This window comes from Notolepis coatsorum, assembly GCF_963971535.1.
Source record: "Notolepis coatsorum genome assembly, chromosome: 2".
Taxonomy (NCBI): Eukaryota; Metazoa; Chordata; class Actinopteri; order Aulopiformes; family Paralepididae; genus Notolepis; species Notolepis coatsorum.
This window is the reverse complement of record NC_140166.1, coordinates 2,925,270-2,932,725: the sequence shown is the minus strand read 5'-3', so window position 1 is coordinate 2,932,725 and position 7,456 is coordinate 2,925,270.

The window sequence follows — 7,456 nt, the reverse complement described above, 5'->3', positions numbered from 1 at the left end:
CCACTTAACGTATCTTCTTCTGATACACTGTACTCGCGTTGTTGTTAAACCATGTAGTATTCTTGTTAAGAATGGATGTCCAAACAGTCACTCCAATTCTTCTTGACTGAATATTTATTGACAAAATCAATCAATAGTTGCTCTTAAAAACACTTGATGTATCTCAAAAACAATTGTTGTTTACAACAGTTCAAATTCTGAACGGCATCCAAACTTAGTCTAACAAAAATGTCCGCTGATCTTATCAACAAAAGTCTTCTGTGATCAATTCTATGGCAGCGTGAATATGATTCGTCCTTGACCGATGAGGTGTCCAGTCTTCGTCTTCTTTCGCCTTTCTCTCTGATCTGCCGTCTTAGTTCCCCACAACCATATTTATAATGAAATAATGGGCCGGCTTAATGACATAATTTCAAAGCGACCTTATCACGCCGACCCAATCAGCGTCGAGCCTTTGGTAGATTCAAACAAACAATAGCCATTGAACCTCCCCCTTTAGCCAATGTCTCCATTAAACCACATTTTGTAATTTAGGTCCAAATTCACTTGAATTAATCTTTAGTTCACTACAATATACAAATATTATTCTTGGTCCAGTTCTACATAACATCATCATATAATTTAGAACCTTTTTCTCCTATTTGTTGTTGAGGTTGTTTTGGCTTGTGAATTGTTATGGTTTGAAACCGACCCCAATCGCACAACACAAGACAGGTATGAGAGTAAGCCAAAACAGGGCAATATTTATTAAATAACAAAAAGCGGCACAGTCCCTTTAAGGGAGAACACAAAAAACACAAGAGTCCATGAAATATGAAACTGCGGCACTGTGCCTTTAACAGGCGAACAGGCTAAGGGACCAGGGCTAAGGGCCAGGGCTAAGTGTCAGGGCCAGGACCAGAGCTAAGGGCCAGGGCTAAGTGTCAGGGCCAGGACCAGGGCTAAGTGTCAGGGCCAGGACCGCTTACAGGGATGAGGACAGGGTTACGACGGCGGAGGCCGGGCACCGGGACAGGAGCCCGACGGCGGAGGCCTGGCACGGGGACAGGGGCCCGACAGCGGAGGCCGGGCACGGAGATCCTCCTCCCGTCCCTACACCGAGTAGGGCTCTGCTGCTCAGGAAGGAATCCTCCTCCTCGGATGCTGCAGACGGGCAGCGCAGAACAAAGGGGGTCCGAGGGGAAACGGGATGGGCACACACCATCCTCCCGTGGAATAATAGGGAGCGACGGCGAGCCTGGGTACGAGGGGAAACGGGATGGGCACACGCCATCCTCCTGTGGAATAATAGGGAGCGACGACGAGCCGGGGTCCGAGGGGAACGGGATGAGCACACGCCATCCTCCCGTGGAATAATAGGGAGCGACGATGAGCCTCACCCCAGGAACGAGGATCACGAAGAGACGCCTTCCTCCCGTGGAATCGGGAGCGATGGCGAGCCGGCTTGACGTCTGGAGTGGGAACACAGGAAACCTCCCGTAGAGAATTAGAGAGCGAAGGCGGTGTCCCACTCCAGGCAAACGGCGACAGGTGGTGATGGCTGGCACGTCGTCTCACGCCGGAGACGCGGCAGGTGATGGTAACGTACAGAATACAGAACGAACACAGAGTCCAGAACACAGAACGACCCGCCCAGGACTGGAGGGGAGTCTGCAACCTAAGTACTCTCCCGAGCTGATTGCAAACTCCCAACAGGTGCGTGAAGGTAGAGGAACAAGAATGTCCAAGGGTGGGGGCTGGTGAAGAGTAGGAGACAGGGAAAAGTCCTCGCAAGGGTGGGGGCTGGTGAAGAGTAGGAGACAGGAAAAGTTCTCGCAAGGGTGGGGGCTGGTGAAGAGTAGGAGACAGGGAAAAGTGGTCCAGGGACAGGTGAATCCTCACAGTACCCCCCCCTCCACAGACGGCTCCCAGACGTCAAAAGGGACCGTCCGGGAACGGGCAGGACAGGGGGCCGGGAGAACACAGGGAGAGTCCGGGGGGAAAAAAAAAGTCAGGACGGACAAGGCCGGGACGAGCGACACCGGGGCAGGGAAGCGGCGACAGGAACCCAGGAGGGGCAGAGGAACGGGGCCGGAGAAGGGAGAGAAAAAAAACCAGACAGCGGGGCAGGGGACATGACAGAGCAACCAAACAAAAAAAAATGGGCCATGCTAGCAGGGGAAGCTACACCTAAAGTGGGGCTAGCAGAGGGACAGGGTAGCTGCCAGGGCATTGCTAGCTACAGGGCCTATGCTAGCTGTACTGCTACATTAACCTAGAGGCTGCGCTAGCTGCCGGAGCTAGGCTAGCAGACAGGGCTGGACTAGCAAGAGAACACATGGGGTAGCTGCAGGGGCTAAGCTAGCAGACGGCTGGACTAGCTGAGGAAGCCGGTTAGCTGCAGGGGCTAAGCTAGCAGACGGCTGGACTAGCTGAGGAGAACAAGCTAGCTGAAAGGACAGTCCTAGCTGTGGGGAACAGGGTAGCTATCAGGGGAGCTAACGAGGCTAACAGGGGAGCTAACAGGGGAGCTAACAGGGGAGCTAACAGGGGAGCTAACGAGGCTACCAGGGGAGCTAACAGGGGACTCTCTAATACACTGTCTGTGCTGGCTGGGGTCGTCGACTGGTCGGGTCGTACCGTTATGGTTTGAAACCGACCCCAATCGCACAACACAAGACAGGTATGAGAGTAAGCCAAAACAGGGCAATATTTATTAAATAACAAAAAGCGGCACAGTCCCTTTAAGGGAGAACACAAAAAACACAAGAGTCCATGAAATATGAAACTGCGGCACTGTGCCTTTAACAGGCGAACAGGCTAAGGGACCAGGGCTAAGGGCCAGGGCTAAGGGCCAGGGCTAAGTGTCAGGGCCAGGACCAGAGCTAAGGGCCAGGGCTAAGTGTCAGGGCCAGGACCAGGGCTAAGTGTCAGGGCTAAGTGTCAGGGCCAGGACCGCTTACAGGGATGAGGACAGGGTTACGACGGCGGAGGCCGGGCACGGGGACAGGGACCCGACGGCGGAGGCCGGGCACCGGGACAGGAGCCCGACGGCGGAGGCCTGGCACGGGGACAGGGGCCCGACAGCGGAGGCTGGGCACGGAGATCCTCCTCCCGTCCCTACACCGAGTAGGGCTCTGCTGCTCAGGAAGGAATCCTCCTCCTCCTCCTCGGATGCTGCAGACGGGCAGCGCAGAACAAAGGGGGTCCGAGGGGAAACGGGATGGGCACACGCCATCCTCCCGTGGAATAATAGGGAGCGCCGGCGAGCCTGGGTCCGAGGGGAAACGGGATGGGCACACGCCATCCTCCCGTGGAATAATAGGGAGCGACGACGAGCCGGGGTCCGAGGGGAACGGGATGAGCACACGCCATCCTCCCGTGGAATAATAGGGAGCGACGGCGAGCCTCACCCCAGGAACGAGGATCACGAAGAGACGCCTTCCTCCCGTGGAATCGGGAGCGATGGCTAGCCGGCTTGACGTCTGGAGTGGGAACACTGGAAACCTCCCGTAGAGAATTAGAGAGCGAAGGCGGTGTCCCACTCCAGGCAAACGGCGACAGGTGGTGATGGCTGGCACGTCGTCTCACGCCGGAGACGCGGCAGGTGATGGTAACGTACAGAATACAGAACGAACACAGAGTCCAGAACACAGAACAACCCGCCCAGGACTGGAGGGGAGTCTGCAACCTAAGTACTCTCCCGAGCTGATTGCAAACTCCCAACAGGTGCGTGAAGGTAGAGGAACAAGAATGTCCAAGGGTGGGGGCTGGTGAAGAGTAGGAGACAGGGAAAAGTCCTCGCAAGGGTGGGGGCTGGTGAAGAGTAGGAGACAGGGAAAAGTTCTCGCAAGGGTGGGGGCTGGTGAAGAGTAGGAGACAGGGAAAAGTGGTCCAGGGACAGGCGAATCCTCACATGAATTCACTTTAGTTCTTTCAAATTTCAAATTTACTTTCAAACAATGGTTTCCTAATTATCTACTAAACTTATATCTGTAATAACACATTTTTAGAACATCTTTCCATCACAGAATATGCATTCTAGTAATAACACTTGGTTTCCTTTGTATAAACACTTTCTAAACCCAGATTTGCTTTTAACACCTACTACTTTGAAGATGTACTGCTGTAAGTTACTTCTTTAAAAATACTTTATATAATCAGGACCTCAAACGTATATGTTATTTTTGAATGTCACAAAACAGCCATACCATTTGTGCCTAGGAGCCACAGAATACATTAACTTCACATCCTGATAGGAAGCTTCACATTTGACATGATCAAAACCGGTTTCTTTGTTCCAAAGTCTTTGAAGCTCTGGTATGTGTGAGCTTTAATCAAGAGATTCAATAGCCTACTGTTTTCTCAAGCCAGTTACTAGGTAACCAGGCTCTTGCCAAACTGTGACCCCTGGCTACATCTTCACACTATTGTTCTTTAAGGGGTCAGCATACAAAGGTAGTGTCTCTCTAATTTGACAACTTTATCTTGGGGTCCAAAATGAAAGTTCTACCTTTGGTTCATAAAAACAAGTATAATTAGCCCAAATTATACTACAGCAGCTTCCCCGGGTCCACAAAAATATTGAATGAAAAGGTCATATGGATTGGGGATAGACATTTTTATCAGTATTCTTCTGTCTTTACCTCCACAGAACTACAAGGCCACAGTGAAAAGGTAAGTGATCATTTTGTCTCTCTCCTCTGAAGCTAAGCCCAGAGCAGCACTGACTCCTGAATGTTCTTCCAGAGCTCAGTACAAACTGCCGGATCCACAGCTGGGCTCAGGAGCGCTGATAGATGTGGCCAAACACCTGGGCAACATGACCCTCAGAGTCTGGGAGAAGATGAAGGAGAGGGTAAAGTCCACTCCTGTCATTCTAGACCCAAACACTGCAAACAGCTGTTTGTCTCTGTCTGATGATCTGACCAGTGGGAGAAAAATGGCAACAACACAGCATCTCCCTGACAACCCAGAGAGGAACACAAACTATACCACTGTTCTGGGTTCTGAGGGCTTCAGCTCAGGAAAACACAGCTGGGAGGTGGAGGTGGGAGATCATCTGAGCTGGGTTATAGGTATGGCTCAAGAGTCAGTTGAGAGGAAGGGAGAATGTCTTGCTTCACCACAACATGTGTGGTATATTTTTAATGAATATCTAAGGTTATTTTACAGTACAATGAGATTGCTATCTGGAAGGAGGAAAGAAGGGTCATCAATGATTCAAATGGTCTTTCTCTACTGATAGAGAAAATAACTGTTTAGGCCAGGCAAAAGAAGAACTATAGTTCAAACCCATTTATTTGCCTCGGCGGCTCAGAGTGAATTAAAAGGTTGCTTTTCACATACAAGGATTATCAGAGTACATTAACATGTTTGTCTTGTACAAAGGATCAACAAGGTTTTTGCATCTCAAACCCCAACATGTACATACAACAGTCATTGTTAACATAAATGAAAATAGAGAATCTACTGTAAGCACTTTTCATATGAGTAAGCCTGGTTTCTAATATAAGTATCTTTACATTCTATTCTAACCAACCATGGGGCCATCCAGCTTACTTACTTGAAAAATCAGCAGACAGCATTCTCTGGATGGGAGATGGAGGCTCAGCCTGACCCCCTGGGATAGGGCTGGTGTGGGCTGGCCTCCCAACTAACTGTACTGGTCCAATATTTATAGGCTTAAATGACCTCACTTATTTTTAAACTGGTTCAACCAATCACAAGTATCTAAAAACAGGCGGTCTTCTTGTTGGGGCCGATCTGCCCCAACATGTCCTTGTCGTGTGGTTGCCTGCAGCAGCAGGGGGGCCGTGGTATGTTGATGAGTTTGGCATCTTCTCCCCCCAAGAGAGAATTAATTGGCAGTTGAACACTAGAACCGTTTCTAATTGGTAGTTTTAATATAATGAGTTACATCTATATTCAGCATTAAACCAATGTGGCGTTGTCCATATTTTAATACTAGATTTCCTATATAAAGTATAATGAATTAATAGTTCCTTGGTTTTGTCCCAAACAGTTTTAGCTTCTAGCAAGCTTTACAACTAGAGTGAAATAGCTTTATTACTTAACCAGTTGGACATTCCTAAATGGTATACAAATCTTCTTTGCTCTAATTCCAATATTGTTTTTCATTCTAATCTAATATAATGTAATTATATTTAGCCAGTTTGTGCTGATCTCTGCTAGACCAGCTGTCTCTGGTCTATTTACATAGTCTTGGTTCTCGCTTAATTACATCTGTTAGCGTGGGGGCTTTTATGACCTGCAACTGTTCTTCTCTAATACAGTTGAGTAACCCGTCTTAACATGAGAGGGGGTTGGTTTGGAATGTCTGTCTCTCGTAACACCAATAATATCACTTTTGGCTAAGCCCTGTTTTTACATTATGATTCTCTAATTATTCACACATATTAGTTATGAAATTCAATGTCAATATTACCACACATGTATTCTGGGCGATACTGCAGAGGAGTGGGAAGTGCTCTAATGGTCTGGGTGAAACCTCCAGAGGATCAGAGTCCAGCTGGACTACGACGAGGGGGAGGTGTCCTTCTACGACCCTGAAGACATGAGTCACATCTAAACCTATAAAGACACCTTCATTGAAAAACTATATCCATACTTTGGTATTGGAATGGCCGGTGATGCCAATCACCCTGATATAAACATCTGCCAGTCAGAGGTTTTAGTAAGATGTGTTTAGCTGTCATCAAATTCTATATCTGGTGTCATATCTGTACTGAATACTGTGATTACTGATCATGAACTGATTCTACACACTGCTTTGTACACTGAAATAATGTGATCAAGTCGCCTGCTCATTTACATTAAGGCCTTCTGAGTTCATGTAAAAATATATAATACAATAATAATAAAAAATTGTTTCTACAGTATTTCCTGTTCAGTTCACTGCAGTGTTGTAGTACTCAAGTCCTGGACTGATTTTCAGGACTCGTGACTCGACTGGACTTGAGCACTGATGACTCAGGCTACGTTTAGACGGAGAGAGTCTGAACAGAAACCGCAAAAGTCGTCTTGCGGTTTCACTTTAAATTTTGCGTTTAGACGAGCGTTTTGGGGTGGAATTCTCCGTGCAGACGAGGCTGTAACGACGGAGCCCCGCTGTCACACGATTGGCGCATATGTCACATGACGTGGTGTGAAGACCCGCCCTACTCTGCCTCTGATTCGCAGACTGTGGATGGGGAATGTGATTGGACCAAAGCAGAGTCACTCACAGACAGATGGGTCCAGTCACGCCGCGGGACAGATTCTTGTGTATTTAACCCTTTCACTGCCACACGACAGCCGGTTGTGTGATAGTAAAGGGTTAACCTTCTGTCGTGTGGCAGTGAAAGGGTTAAAAGTACTGCCAATGTAGCCTTCAGGTGATCGCCATGGATAGAATCAGACATGCTTTGTTTACGCTTCTAGGCTACTGGCGGCGCTGGCGCATGCCTGTGATGTA